This window comes from Pyrus communis, chromosome 14, assembly GCF_963583255.1.
Source record: "Pyrus communis chromosome 14, drPyrComm1.1, whole genome shotgun sequence".
Classification (NCBI taxonomy): Eukaryota; Viridiplantae; Streptophyta; class Magnoliopsida; order Rosales; family Rosaceae; genus Pyrus; species Pyrus communis.
Genome location: NC_084816.1, coordinates 6,050,100 through 6,066,361, shown reverse-complemented (window position 1 = coordinate 6,066,361; position 16,262 = coordinate 6,050,100).

The following is a 16,262-nucleotide window of genomic DNA, read 5'->3' as shown; positions in this document are numbered from 1 at the left end:
AAATGATTTTTGAGGACTCCAGTTATATAGGTTCTTTCATACATCTTCAAACACCTTTTGGATGTATCTGAAACTATACAAATCTTTCCAAAGAGTTGTGTCTATTAATCAAAACATTTTAAATTAATTTAATTAAAAACTTAATTCGAAATTAAAACTAATTGATCAGATTAATTCTTAATTCCTGGGCCCCAAGGGCCTTGTCTTGATTAATTAATTAATATTAATATTATAGTATAATCATCAAGCCTAATCCACACAACCATAATGCCCAAGCCTTCAATTCATTTCCAAATGGTCCAAGTTCTAATTATTAAGAAGAAGGAATAAGCCTATATAAAGGCTAGTGAAAAACCACTGTTGCTTGATGTGGGACAAGAGGGGTCTCAAAACTCCTACAAAACTCTTTTAAAAAGATAAAATGGTTTGGATATTACAAGAGAGAACCGCCTCGTTTGGTGTCTAGAATTGGTTTGAATTAGAAAACTTAATTTGTAGTTTTATTTTATCTTGAATGAGAAAATGGATGCAACTTCGAAGTCTTGACCCTGTTGAACGTAAAAAAATTAGTAGGATTGGGAGAGATAAGCTTGCTTCATGAAATATTGATCTTCTACCTTCCATTGGACAAAATTAAGAAGTTGCATCAATTTCTTCCTTCAAAGTACATTAAATCTAGGGTTGTCCAAATCAAGCTAATCCTGGAGAACAAACGAGACCTTGAATTTTGTTTGGAAGGTCTTATTGTTGGACATCTTTGTATACAGTAGCAAAAGATCAGAAGGTTCATAAGAGAATTCATGGAATTAAAACAAAAAGAAAGGCTGGAGTAAGAATTCTTGAAGAAGATTAAAATTGGAGAAAAGTTAAAGATAAGTTAGAAGCATTTTTCGTCGAATTATGTTAAATGTACCTCATCGAAACTTAGCGGTTCACGTTCCATTACTAGTAGCACCGATCCTCTGTTGTGATCAAACCCACCTTTTCTCATAAGGCTTCTATATTTTACTTTTTCTTCGCAATCAATCTTCTTATTTACGATTAACCTAGTATACTTTTTACAAATTAAAACAAAGGAAAACTAATGAAAATGGCTTGAAAACTTTGAGTTTTAACAATAAAGACAAAATAAAGGATAAAGTGAATAGTACCACGATTGAAGTTTTAATGTAAAAATATGGTTTTTCGTTAAAAGTGAACAATACCAGATACTTTTCTTTAAAGTTCTCTTAAAACAAGGCATGAGAATCGTGCTTCATAGGGCTCGATTTAGTAAGGAAATAGAAAACTCGTTCTTTGAAAATATATGTCCCCATTTGATACGTGAGTTATGCCAGATAGTAATTAATTATTGTAATAAGTTCACATCCTTACCTCTAAAATCGAACATCCTTCTTTTAGCACTCTGTTTAAAATAAAGGAGGTGTCTATATTTTCAGCAACTAATGCTACACTTATACCACATATTATAGCATCATTTGTATCATCTCTAATAGATGTAGAGCCTACCAACACATGTGAGATCTCATCTCTATTAGAAAGATAATACAAATGATAATACAAATATATAGTAATCGTAACATTTTTTATTTGGGACGTTTTGATACAGGTGCCTAGTTTTTTAAATATTGAGATTAAACATTCATGTCTTTTAGAGTTTTGATTAAACATCTTCCTACAATTTAGGTGTCACATGTATTAGAAGTATTCTTTTTAATAATGAAAAATTACCTAACTTGCCACTATATTTAATGTACGTTTTAATTCCTAGATATTATATCAAAACTCCTAAAATCTTGTAGATAATGTAGTATTCAATAAGAAGTCTTTCAAATTACCACATGAAACGTGATGTACGCTCTTCTTCTCCTTCCTTACACCAATGCTTTCAAACGAAATTTCTATCGTACCATATTGAAATTTCTATCGTAATTCAATATAATTTTCCTTCTATATTTGCTAGTGATTTAGCGTTTTTTCTATGTTTATTTCAGATATGTGCATTTGAATTCAATCATGTTTATTAGTAGAAGAAATTGTCCATTTATTTCGTTTGGATGCTTTTCTATTTGTTCTTTGTTTAATGTTTTTGATTAATCGTATATTTCTTTTTGGTACATATTTGGTACGTTATCTTAATATATTTTTTTTATAAGTATTTGGTAGGTTTGTATTTCTTTTCCATGAAAATCTAAGTGAAGAAGTCTACAGATTGCATTTATTAATGTGGATATGGCTTGCAAGAGTCCCATTTATGATGGGACTCATAAACTAGTAAGGGCACTTCCGTCTGAGCAACAACCTAATATCTTCACCACGTCGCAATGGTTGATTTGTGAAATCAAATTTACCTAGTTAATCAACTTTGCGTTTGGTACATTATATATATTTTTGGTACGTTTATATTTATTAAAAAAAAATATAATTGGTATATTACATATATTGTCTGGTACGTTTATATTTATTTTAAAAAATATATATAATTGGTACATTACATATATCATCTGGTATGTATTTGGTACATTTATATTTATTTACAAAAAAAAAAAAAAAAAAAAATCAAAGAACAAACTGAAAGATATCTTAAAGAACAGAATTTGAAGTTTTAATGTAAAAATATGGTTTTTCGTTAAAAGTGAACAATACCAGATACTTTTCTTTAAAGTTCTCTTAAAACAAGGCATGAGAATCGTGCTTCATAGGGCTCGATTTAGTAAGGAAATAGAAAACTCGTTCTTTGAAAATATATGTCCCCATTTGATACGTGAGTTATGCCAGATAGTAATTAATTATTGTAATAAGTTCACATCCTTACCTCTAAAATCGAACATCCTTCTTTTAGCACTCTGTTTAAAATAAAGGAGGTATCTATATTTTCAGCAACTAATGCTACACTTATACCACATATTATAGCATCATTTGTATCATCTCTAATAGATGTAGAGCCTACCAACACATGTGAGATCTCATCTCTATTAGAAAGATAATACAAATGATAATACAAATATATAGTAATCGTAACATTTTTTATTTGGGACGTTTTGATACAGGTGCCTAGTTTTTTAAATATTGAGATTAAACATTCATGTCTTTTAGAGTTTTGATTAAACATCTTCCTACAATTTAGGTGTCACATGTATTAGAAGTATTCTTTTTAATAATGAAAAATTACCTAACTTGCCACTATATTTAATGTACGTTTTAATTCCTAGATATTATATCAAAACTCCTAAAATCTTGTAGATAATGTAGTATTCAATAAGAAGTCTTTCAAATTACCACATGAAACGTGATGTACGCTCTTCTTCTCCTTCCTTACACCAATGCTTTCAAACGAAATTTCTATCGTACCATATTGAAATTTCTATCGTAATTCAATATAATTTTCCTTCTATATTTGCTAGTGATTTAGCGTTTTTTCTATGTTTATTTCAGATATGTGCATTTGAATTCAATCATGTTTATTAGTAGAAGAAATTGTCCATTTATTTCGTTTGGATGCTTTTCTATTTGTTCTTTGTTTAATGTTTTTGATTAATCGTATATTTCTTTTTGGTACATATTTGGTACGTTATCTTAATATATTTTTTTTATAAGTATTTGGTAGGTTTGTATTTCTTTTCCATGAAAATCTAAGTGAAGAAGTCTACAGATTGCATTTATTAATGTGGATATGGCTTGCAAGAGTCCCATTTATGATGGGACTCATAAACTAGTAAGGGCACTTCCGTCTGAGCAACAACCTAATATCTTCACCACGTCGCAATGGTTGATTTGTGAAATCAAATTTACCTAGTTAATCAACTTTGCGTTTGGTACATTATATATATTTTTGGTACGTTTATATTTATTAAAAAAAAATATAATTGGTATATTACATATATTGTCTGGTACGTTTATATTTATTTTAAAAAATATATATAATTGGTACATTACATATATCATCTGGTATGTATTTGGTACATTTATATTTATTTACAAAAAAAAAAAAAAAAAAAAATCAAAGAACAAACTGAAAGATATCTTAAAGAACAGAATTTTGTATACTTAATGATAGAGTGAGTACTGCACGTTAATGTTTATAGAGACAACAACAACAATCCTCGTCCTTGTGGGATATGAACTAATTATACAAGACATACACGAAGTACAATTCAATGTAAGACTAGGATTCCTTATCCGTACTAAAAGCAGCATCAGTATCTGTTTGGATCCGATTTTACACTACCGGCGTGAGTAATCTAAATCGTTGAATGAGCATAGCTCTTAACCATTGGATGAAAAATGAAGATATATTTGTTACTATTAAAGGATAATATTATGATTTTTATCATAATAATTATCTTTTAATTTGAATCATTTTGGCATTATATCTTCGAACAAGTACAGTTCAAGTGGACTTGGGATTCTTGTTATCAGATTGGAGCAGCATGGTAAATGGGGTTTGAAAAGTCAGGATGCGTAGTTTGGAATAATGATGAAGTTATACAAATTGGAATGTCATTGGTGCATGGAAGTTGGACCATAGAGATTCATGGCTTGCGAGGCATTCAAACATCATCAAAACCAATCTTTGGTTTAAATTGGTGCCATGCAAAAGATAAGGAAGGAGCACGTGGCATTGAGGGGAGGATATGCAGGGTAAGATACCATCAAATATCAGAATTTGGGGCCATTACCACAAATGCACGTGGTCTACATTAGCTCATTTGGGATTTTGGATATCGCAGATTATGTGGAGAAGGTGGCAGAATCCCGATTGAACTCTACACAATTATCTAGCCGTGTCAAACAAATATCAACCCTATAAATACAAGGCGATGTGCAACGTAAAAAGAATCTCCAATTCAACACACAATTGCCCTGCACAAAACCTCTCAAATATCTTGAGATTTTTTATTTTCTTTTTTCTGCCGACACATCTTCAGTTTGGATAAATATCACTGTGAAGGCAACCGACAAACATCTTCAGTTTGGATAAATAACACTGTTGCCGTAGAATTAACCGTTCCCGAAGCACCTTCAGTTTGGATAAACAGCACTGCGTCGAGGCCGACTGGTTACCTATCTAAGTCTCGGTCGAGAAGGGTTTCCGAATCCTTATTGGTAGAGGTCATCTTATTAGCCTTCTCGGCGAAGTAAGGTATTACGAGTTACGACATTCGGCGCATTGAATGCCGAGTGATTTTATGATTGGATACTCACAAGTGAGTTTCAGAGTTCGGCATTCTGACGGCCGAACCACATTCACCATCAAGACATACATCACCTTTGAATACTTGTGTCCATATAGTCTGGTGTCAATTCGACGTGCTTATACTTTCACGAATATAATCACTGTGACCGAATTCGGCGCCGACGATTTGTGAACTTCGCAAAACTAGCAGCCTTGTCTTCAGGCTCGAGAATCCAAAGGCCGAGATTTGTTCCTTCCTCGGCCACAGTCGCAAGATAAATAAGTCATTAGCACACTCAACGCAACATCAACAAATTTTACTCCTCGGCCGACGAGTTGGCACGCCCCGCATTCAACCGAAGGACGTAGTTAGCTTATTAGTTACTCGGCCTGCGCGCCACGTAGGCTTTGTAATTTTTAGGGTCAACATTTTTGGCACACCCAGTGGGACGCAGTGCTAAAACTACGAAGTTCATATGATATATCAAGATTCCAATCCGGCTCCACATAGCCGATTGTACGAGCTCCTAAAGGAATTGAAAAAACAAAATGAGGAACGAAAAAGATCTTTGGAAGTGGAAAAAATTCTTCGTGGCCATACAGTTCACTTACATGTTGAAAATAAAAGCTTCTGTTACCCTGCAAGAGCGATGGGTAAATGAAGACAGGGCTCGATTTAATACCTGGCTAGATGAAAAATATTTTCCTCACATTTTCGACTACAAATCGATTCCATTTGATTTGAGGAATGGTTGGTTGAAAAGACCGGGGGACAATTTTCCGCTCCTGTCGTAATCAGGCATTGGCCTAAGAAAATTGTTACTTTGGCCGAAGAACAAAGGCCACCTATTTTTTCGATCGAGACTGAAAATATGGTCGGCCAAGAAGAAAAACCTAAGCCACCTATTTTTTCGGTCGAGGCTAAAAGTGTGGTAGGCCTGGAAGAAAATGTTCAAGTTTCTGAGCAAAAAATTGACTCAAAAAATGATTCGTCAGAGGAGTGTTCCAATAACGAACAAGACCAATACATCACTTCAGACCATAAAACCACATCAATTGATATGGTAATTGGAGACATGGTTTTAGATGCCGAAACTACGCCAATTGACATGGTTATTGGTGATAAAGCCAATATAAAGAAATCCCATTTGGCTAAGTTGGTTGAATTAAAAATCGAAATTATGCATGTGGGGCATAATAATTGTTCAACACATTCGGCGGCCGAAAATAAAAAAATTTTCGCCAAGTTACAAATATTTGGAGAAAATTCTTTATTCGGCCTAGAGAGAAATCAATTTGAAAATTTTGATATTAAAAGATCTCGACTTGGAATAAAGTATCGTTGGCCTCCTCCTATTTATGGTTCGGCCACTTTTATTTTCGTATGCTAAAAATATATATAATAAATAAATTATTTTCTTAAACATACGGCTATGCAAGCCAATGTAAAGAAAATGGGGGGGGGGGGGGGGCAGACATTATGGCCTTGCTCTCAATAAGCTTCTCCTCGGTGAAATTTAAGTGGTGATGGCTTGATGCTTAGTGCAGTGTGCAATTTGTTTGAAATTTCAAGCCTAGCCTTGGTTTTAAAGTTAGCTTACATCAGGATGCCATGTATATATATATATATATATATATATATATATATATATGCCAACTGCATGGCCGACAAATCACATCAGACAATTAGGCCACTTTTATATATAAATATGTATATATAGGCAGGCCGAGCTCCAGGAATGGTTTTCATCATCTTCGACCCCAACTCTTCTTGGTCTCAGCCCCATTTTATCCTCAACCCCAGTTCCTCTCGGTCTCGTACCAATATACTTTCCAAGTGATGTAACCAAGTCTATGGAACTTTTGAAGGTAAAGAAACTAGAGAAAGGAATGGAATTTTAAACAATAGTTTGCCGAATAAATTTTGTTCAGCGGTGGTTTCTTAGTAGTTCTCGGCTATATGTTTTTCTTGGTCATTTGGCGGAATTACGATTTCAAGGCCATCTAGCCGAAGCTGGGGAAAATTTTGATACGCGTTGACGAATAATTTCCTTGACCATTCGGCTCCTCGGTCGATGCTTAAAAAGATAAAGAGGGCCGAGAAACATCCCATGCGGCAACGAATCATTCAATGATATTCAAGACAAGCCTCTCGTGATATGGTGCTCGGCAATCCTGTGCTCTATCTATAATATATATCACACATGTCGAGCTCGGCACATGCTCATTCTATATACATATGTGTGTGCTCGGCATAGAAACGTTTTATATATATATATTCTTCGGCCGTCGTCGAGTTCAGCAAGACGTTATTCCTTTCCTTCTGATTATGTCGTCTTCCATAAACTTTTCTTGAAGAGATTGATATCTAGTGAGAGCTTCAGTGTTTTTCTGGAAAATTTCCTCGACAAGCAGCTAAGAGAGCTTGGAGTTGATGTTGATCGAATGAGGCTCTGATAACAAATAAAGTTAGTGGGACCAAGTCGAATCCAATATGGATTATGCCCCGTGCCGGTGTAATTTTTGGCATGCCACAATGTGCCAATTTTTCTTCATTTCCCTAGGTGGCATTCATGAGAGGCCTTATTTAAAATAAATAAATAAATAAATAAACTTTTGGCCGAATGGTTTGTGTTCGCAGTTCGAAGACAGGAATAGTGAGATGCTCATTCGGTTAATAAAAGGAGGCCACTGACTCTGGCGTGGCCCATTTGGTGGAAAAATAATGAATTTCATTAACATTATGTTTGGTTGAAGAAATTTAAAATTACTAAGGAATTTAAAAATGACGGAAATTGAAATGACGATATTTTATTTTTTAGAATTTGTAAATTTTCTTGTTTGGTTAACCTAAAATAACAATGGAATTGAATACAGAATTTGTTATTTTTAAACTCTCAGTCATAGAAATTGAGAAATGACACCTATTTACATGGAATTTGAACTTGGGATTTGGAGGTCCCAAATTCCAAGTTTTTTTTCCACACGGAAATTATAAATTTCTATGTTTATGAATCCAAACAAAAGAATTGGTGCCTATCAATTTATAAATTCTAACTTTTACCAAAATTTCATGTTTATTTCCCTCATCCAAACATAGTGTAAAGCCGAATGATGGTTATTCGGTGGTGGTTTTGATGATATTACCTCGGTCTAATGTTTCTCGACCTTGCTTGACCTCATTTTTCTCGACCCCTTTGCAAGTTTTGGGTTTCTCGATCGTATGAGTTGGATGGTCGAACATGGGTGTTATTGCCGAAGAGAAAAGTTTCTTTTTCAGTGATACAATGAGATTTTGTTGGCTACGAAAAATTAATTTCCTTAACCATTCGGCCTACGAGTCGAAGCTCAAGGAAACTGGGGGGCAATGTTTGGACCCGATTTTACACTATCGGCCCGAGTAATCTAGACCGTTGAATGAGCATAGCTCTTCACCGTTGGATGAAAAATGAAGATATATTTGTTACTATTAAAGAATAATATTATGGGTTTTATCATAATAATTATCTTTTAATTTGAATCATTTTGATATTATATCTTCGAACAAGTACAATTCAAGTGGACTTGGGATTCCTGTTATCAAATTGGAGCAACATGGTAAATGGGGTATGAAAAGTCAGGATGCGTAGTTTGGGATAATGATGAAGTTATACAAATTGGAATGTCATTGGTGCATGGAAGTTGGACCATAGAGATTCACGGCTTGCGAGGCATTCAAACATCATCAAAACCAATCTTTGGTTTAAATTGGTGCCATGCAAAAGATAAGGAAGGAGCACGTGGCATTGAGGGGAGGATATGCAGGGTAAGATACCATCAAATATCAGAATTGTTCCCTGGGGCCATTACCACAAATGCACGTGGTCTACATTAGCTCATTTGGGATTTTGGATATAGCAGATTATGTGGAGAAGGTGGCAGAATCCCGATTGAACTCTACACAATTATCTAGCTGTGTCAAGCAAATATCAACCCTATAAATACGAGGCGATGTGCAATGTAAAAAGAACCTCCAATTTAACACACAATTGCCTTGCGCAAAACCTCTCAAACATCTTGAGATTTTTTTATTTTTTTTTCCCACCGACACATCTTCAGTTTGGTTAAACATCACTGTGAAGGCAACCAACGAACACCTTCAATTTGGATAAACAGTACTGCTGTCGTAGAATCAGCTGACCGAGGAGCACTTTCAGTATGGATAAACAACATTGTGTCGAGGCCGACTGGTTACCAATCCAAGTCTCGATCAAGAAGGGTTTTCGAATCCTTATTGACAGAGGTCATCTTATTAGCCTTCTCGGCGAAGTAAGGTGTTACGAGTTACGATATTCGGCGCATTGAATGCTGAGTGATTTATGATTGGATACTCACGAGTGAGGTTCAGAGTTCGGCATTCTAATGGTCGAACCACATTCACCGTCAAAACATACATCACCTTTGAATACTTGTGTCCGTACAGTCTAGTGTCGATTCGATGTGCTTATACTCTCACGAATATAATCACTGTGACCGAATCCGGCGCTGACGATTTGTGAATTTCGCAGAACTAGCAGCCTTGTCTTCAGGCTCGAGAATCCAAAGGCCGAGATTTGTTCCTTCCTCGGCCGCAGTCGCAAGATAAAGAAGTCAGCAACGCGCTCAACGCAACATCAACAAATTTTACTCCTCGGCCGAGCTCTACTGACGAGTTGGCACGCCCCGCATTCAACCGAATGACGTAGTTAGCTTATTAGTTACTCGGCATGCGCGCCACGTAAGCTTTGTAATTTTTAGAGTCAACAGTATCACAACAAGATTGAACAACATCAAGCATAGTTGATTCAAACTTCTTTGGTTTATCACAAACAACTGGGCAAGTTTTGCCCTCTGACTTCCTCCAATTTTTCTCTTTCCATATTTGTAGCTGCAAAAAAGGAATTGACAACTTCAGGAGGGATTTTAACGCTATTCGAAATGGAAAGAGTGCCTACGAACCTGAAAACTAAAGGGGTATCATCTTTATTTGCAATTTGGAAAACTAATGAGGTACATATCATCTTTTTATTTCCATCAATTTTTTGAGCCAGTTCTATTTTTGGTCGAACGAGTGTTGGTGGTTTCCATTAAACAACAAAAACAAAAAAAATCCGGAAATAGAGAGAAATTTTAGATGGATATTTTTCGGAAATTCTAAACGCCATTTTCAAGCTGCAGAGACCCCCTTCTCTCTCTCTCTCTCTCTCTCTCTCTCTCTCTCAAATTCCAGATTCTTTACTGCATTCACTGCCTCTCTAAAACCCTAAACGCCATTTTCTCTGCCGCAATTCTAGTCATATCCGCCGTCGTCTGGCCGCCAACTCGGCCACGGTGTCCTTTCAGCTTCCAATTTCACTGCATTTCCCGATTTTCGCTGATCGTTGCCGGGATGGCCTTCTCGTAGACGACGTTTGAGAAAGCGTCGTTATCTCTAAGAAACCGAGGTATGCATTTCTAACTCAAAGGCGAGTGACTTAGAGCTGCTTGGTTTCCCGAAAACAGAGTTGAGGATTAGCTGAGAAATTTCAGATTTTGTGTATTGATCTTTGTGATTCTGCTGCTTTTGTTGTTTATAATTTGAAATGGAGTGTTTGGTTGCTGAGAAATATTTTCCCCCCGGGGGGGGGGGAACAAAACGACAATGAATGTGAGTCCTGACTGATCAGTTTTTTGGTGAGTTTTTATTTAAAAAAAATTTTAATGAAAAATCATATTTTTATATTAAAAAATTAATTCTGATACTATTCATTTTGTCTTTTATTTTATCTTTATCGTTAAAACTTAAAGTTTTAAATTATTTTCATTATTTTTTTTTTATTTAAAATCTAAACCATACACACCTTGACACATTTATCCTTGCAAATGTTTTACTTATTAGTTTCAAATAATAAAAATCCCTTGGCAGTCCGTATCTTTTTCCCGCATAGATTTGTGTAGTTTAGAATATCACATTTTAAGAAAAAAATTTATATAATAAATAGCAAATGTGGCCGTTTGGCTAGGACATTGTGGTCGGTCCGAATCTTTTTCCTGCCTAAGTTTGAGTTGTTTAGAATATCACCTTTAATAAAAGAATTTATATAATAAATAGCAGATGTATGATAGGCCGTTTGGCTAAGACATCGTGCTCTCACCAGTACACTGTGTTCGAGTCCCCTCCCCGTGTAGTTTAGATATTGGCTTGTCAATATTTTTTTGTTTATGTAATAATACATTTTAAATCCGATAACTTTTAAAACTATAGCGATTTAAAACAACATGTAATAAATAACAAAATTAATTTGTTAGATGTTTTTCTTGTATCTCAGGATATATACCAAAGGCCAAAAGATTTTACTTAACGTTTCCAAATATACATACCTTGGATTAAATCTACCAAAGTCTAATGGCGCGTTTAGAAGTGTTTTTAAAATGCCTGGGCATAGTACATGAACGGGGTTCAATTAAAAATTCTCCAAATTTGAATGAAACTTACTTGATTGCTTAGCAACGTAAACAACCTGCAATGAAACGGTGTGATAAAAGTTCGGTAAAGAATGCTCCTGGAAACATTCTCCTTGCTGTTAGTCTAGCAGGTCCTCACAGCATCGTGGACGACGAAAGAAAGTTAATAGTTAACGAAAAAAAATATCAAAGCATGATTCACGCAGATATAGAAGAGACTCCAAATCATTTTATGAAACGTAGAATTCGGAATTGAGGAAGTATGATATGAAGCCAAAAACTTGCAGTACAAACTTTGAATTTGCTATATTTAGGGTGTAAATATACACTCTTGCAGCCAGCAGCGCGTACCCGCGACCTGCTCTCTTTGCTGCAAGAACAACATCTTCAACCTCTGAAACCCATTAGCGAAGATGTGGCATATACAATTAATCGAAACTTGTTGCTCAATTCTACAACTAAGTTGGATGGAACCAGTTTTAGAGTTATCAGTGTGTTTTCAGATTTATATTGGTGGAATTTGTTTTTTTTATGTGTGTGGTTTTTACTTGAAAAAACCCATCATGCATATTTGTCGATTTGTCTGTCAAGCTAATTATTGCCCTTAGGATGTTCTGTTTCTGTCTCACTTGGGTGGCATTTACATAAACTTATCTTCTTTTTATTTTACGGGAAAAATCGTATGGTGTCTAGAATTGGCTTGGGTTAGATAACTCTCTAGATTTAATGTATCTTGAAAGAAGAAACGGATGCAACGACAAAATCTTGTCCAAGTGTTTATCCAATCCAAGCCAATCCCAAACACCAAACAAGGCCAAAGGCTTTAGTTTGGAAAGTCTTATTGTTGGACTTGGACATTTTGTATACAGGAAATCTTGAAGAAGGCTGAAGAAGAGAATGAAATTGGGGAAAAGATAAAAAACATTTGTTATTGTGTTCTGTGGAATACCAAATCGGAAACTTAGCGGCTCCACTACTGATACCACCGATCCCCTTTTGTGATAAAACCTGCCAATACTTATTAGCTAGCTGTGATTCGTGATCATCCAATGGCACAGAATGTCTTTGAGGATCTTGTTGCTGACGGTCGTTTAAAGATTGTTCCTGGTACGACTCATCCTTCTATTGTCACCCATGCTATCTTCCTCGACCATCTCGCTACTCGGCTCACATCTGTCCTCAGTGATGTTTATTGGAACTGGGATGCCTTGCGCTGCCACTACTCTGGGACGGATGCCACTGTAACAGAGCTGATTACCGCTGGCATCAACAGCATGGTCATTTATGGTCTGTGGTGCTGCTACAACAGGCTGCGTGCCGTTGCTGAGTGCTACTCCCCATACATCAAGGTGGCGAGAATGAATCCTAGAGCTCCATGCTGTTCAAGGATGGTATTTCCTACTTTAATTTCATCTTTGCTGCAGAGCATTGGACCTCTCAGGATCTCTGATGCAGCTGCTGATATCCTTGTTATCTATGCCCCGGACTTCAAATATATGGAGAATTATGGTCGTAAAGAGACTCAGATTCCAGATGAAGAAAGTTACAATCAATTGGTGGAAGCCCTCCGTGCTTGTGGAGCTCAATGCTCTCCAATTGACACCACTCCTAATTTTGGTTCATTTTGGACAACCTGTGCTTTAACCAACACTTCTTCTGGTTTGTTTAACGTTATGGGCACCGTGCATCAGTCTCATTATCAGCTTGAGGATGCTGTTCGTGCTTTCGTGCTTGACGGTAATCAAGCCAGAAATCCTTTTCCGTGGTCATTTATGTCCATGGGTTATGTGGATGATCCAGTTGTGCTCTCCGCACTTGCCGCTGCTCGCCCGCCAAAGACTCCGGATTCTATTACTGCTGATTCTCCTGGACGTCCAGTCGGATTCATTTATGATGTGAACTGGTTCGGAATCCAACCTGGAGTTGCTGCTATTGGAAACAAGCCTGCCAAACCGAGAGGCTGCTACATCCTCGGAAGAGTAGGGGGAGATCCCCTTTACACATGCTACATTGCTCGCAATGTTACTTTATATGAAATCAACGCTGTGCTTAGGGATCGATTAACTCGCTAAAGTAACATGTACTGTTTAGCAACAATTTCTTCGACTTTAGTTTTTATGATTTTGTGATGCAAGACTTTTCATACAGTGACCGAGCACAGTGTGATGTAAGACTCTTCATACAGCCTAACCGAGGGCGTTCTAGAATTCATACAGCCGACCCTACTTGGTGGAATAAGGCTTTGTTGTTGTTGTTGTTGTTGTTGTGATGTAAGACTCTTCATGAATTACGGTTTTCAGAATGGTAATTTTATGATGTTCATGGTGTTTCTGTCATTGTATAGGAGTAAAATCTTTTGTGCTTTTGTTGCCGGGCCTCTGCAAATAAAAATATGGCAGAAGGTTTTTGGCAGCTCCCCGATGACCACATTGTAAAACCTCTCAATGGCACGCATCACTCCCTCACTATCCCTAGTCACAAAGTTGATGGCAACACCTTTTCTAACAAACCTTCCACTGCGCCCGATACGATGAAGGTAATTCTCTGGCTGATTAGGCAGATCATAATTGATGACAAGGGACACTTGCTGTACATCAATACCACGAGCCAAGAGATTGGTAGTTTATTATTTTTTTTAACAAACGATATTAGTTACACTAAAGAAGCGAGAGAGTATGCTAAATCTTACAATATGCTAACAATAATATGGTTCAAATTCGTCTTTCAAAAGATCGGTAGTTATAAGAACACGAGAAGAGCCGGATCGAAACTCACGAATGATAGCATCACGTTTGTTCCGATCCATTTCGCCATGCATACAAGAGACAACATGGTCAAGGCTTTCCATCTTTTCAAAAGCATACAAAACAAAAATCACAATTTATATTAAACAGTTATCTATAAATAGACATTTTGCATAAAAAAATTAGACAAATTATTGATTGTACAAGTGATTGAATAGAACTAATATCAATGCGACTAGTGACGAACCGCGTTCTATCTTTCTAAAACTTTCACAATTATAACAATCTACATTTTACAACACATAAATTGCGTTGCGTTACGTGATAGAGATTCAAGCCTAGAGGAGATAATTTATATAAAATTTTGGGCCATGTATATTAAGCAGGTTCTTAATTAAAGGTCAAAGCATTCACAAAGAGTAAAATCAAATAAAGAAAATCTGACACACAATCGGGGTTTATGGTTTTATTTTTATTTTTATTTTTAAAAAGAAAGACAATTGGTGGTAAGCTACAATTATCTAATTCTTTCAAGGGTTGAGAAGACTTACAGAAGCATTTCAGCCTCCTCATGGCCACAAATCTGACTACCACACCAACAACGCGTTTTGAACCAAGACATCCAGTTTTTAGTTTTAACAAAATCTCCTAATTCGTCATTTACTACTAGATCACTAGCTCGTGATTATGATTTTATCCAATTTCCGGCCATTTCTAGTACGCCAGCTCTTTCTTTGGTCAAAGAACTGTTGGTAGTATAGTACTCGCCAATAGGCATATGCATTCTCCAGCCTCCACGTGTCGTAAATGGCCCACCAGGTCAGGCCACACAAAGCATGTGGTAGACCCACCCCCAAGTTGGGGCCCCAACGCCACTAGTTTCTCCTAAATCCGCACTCGCTTTTGTTGCAAACATCACGCCGTCCGATCAAGCAGTCACTATAATCCTGCCAAATCCGTAGCGAGTAGAAGAATTTATTACACACTCGCGAAGATGATTTCTAAAAATGGTAAATCATAAAAATTGGAAAATAGACAGAAATTCAAGAACGGATGTTTTTCGGGAACGAAAGGGTAAATAGTGTGTTGAATTTGCAGAGACCCCTTCTCCTCTCCCTCTCTCTAAAACTCCACACTCTTCGCCTCCACTCTCTCTCCCTCTCTAAAATCCTAAACGCCATTTTCTCTGCCGCAGTCTCGTCCTTTCCGCGGTCGTCTGGCTGCCAACACGGTCATGGCGTCGTTTCAGCTTCCCATTTCATTGCATTTGCCGAGCTTTTCACTAACCGTTGTCGGAATGGCTTTCTCGTAGACGACGTTGACGAGAGCGTCGTTATCTCTTTCGTACCTCAGGCCACACTGTCGTCTTAAGCTTCGAGGCTGAAATCGGTGCTTCGTCAACATCAACGGCGTCGTTTGGTTATCGGTCCAGAACTTGAGATTTGCGGTTAGCGGCTAGCGTTTCGAAATGTCTGTCTCCAAGAAACCGAGGTATGAATTTTGAACTCAAATGCGAGTGATTTAGGAAAACCGACTTGGGACTCTGTATTTTTGGGTAACCAAACAGAGGATTAGATGAGAAATTTATGATTTCGTGTATTGATCTTTGTGATTCTGCTTTTTTGTTGTTTGCAATTTGAAATGGACTCTTTGGTTGCTGAGAAAATTTGGGGGCAAACAAAAGGAAAATGAATGGTAGAGTCCTGACTGATAAGTTTTTTGGTGGGTTTTATTTAAGTCTAATCCACACACGCCTTGACACATCTACCCTTGCAGATGTTTTGCTTGTTAGTTCTAAATCATAAATAGCTGATTGGCGGTACAAATCTTCTTCCTGCACGTAGATTTGAGTTGTTTAGAATATCGTTATAAGAAAAGAA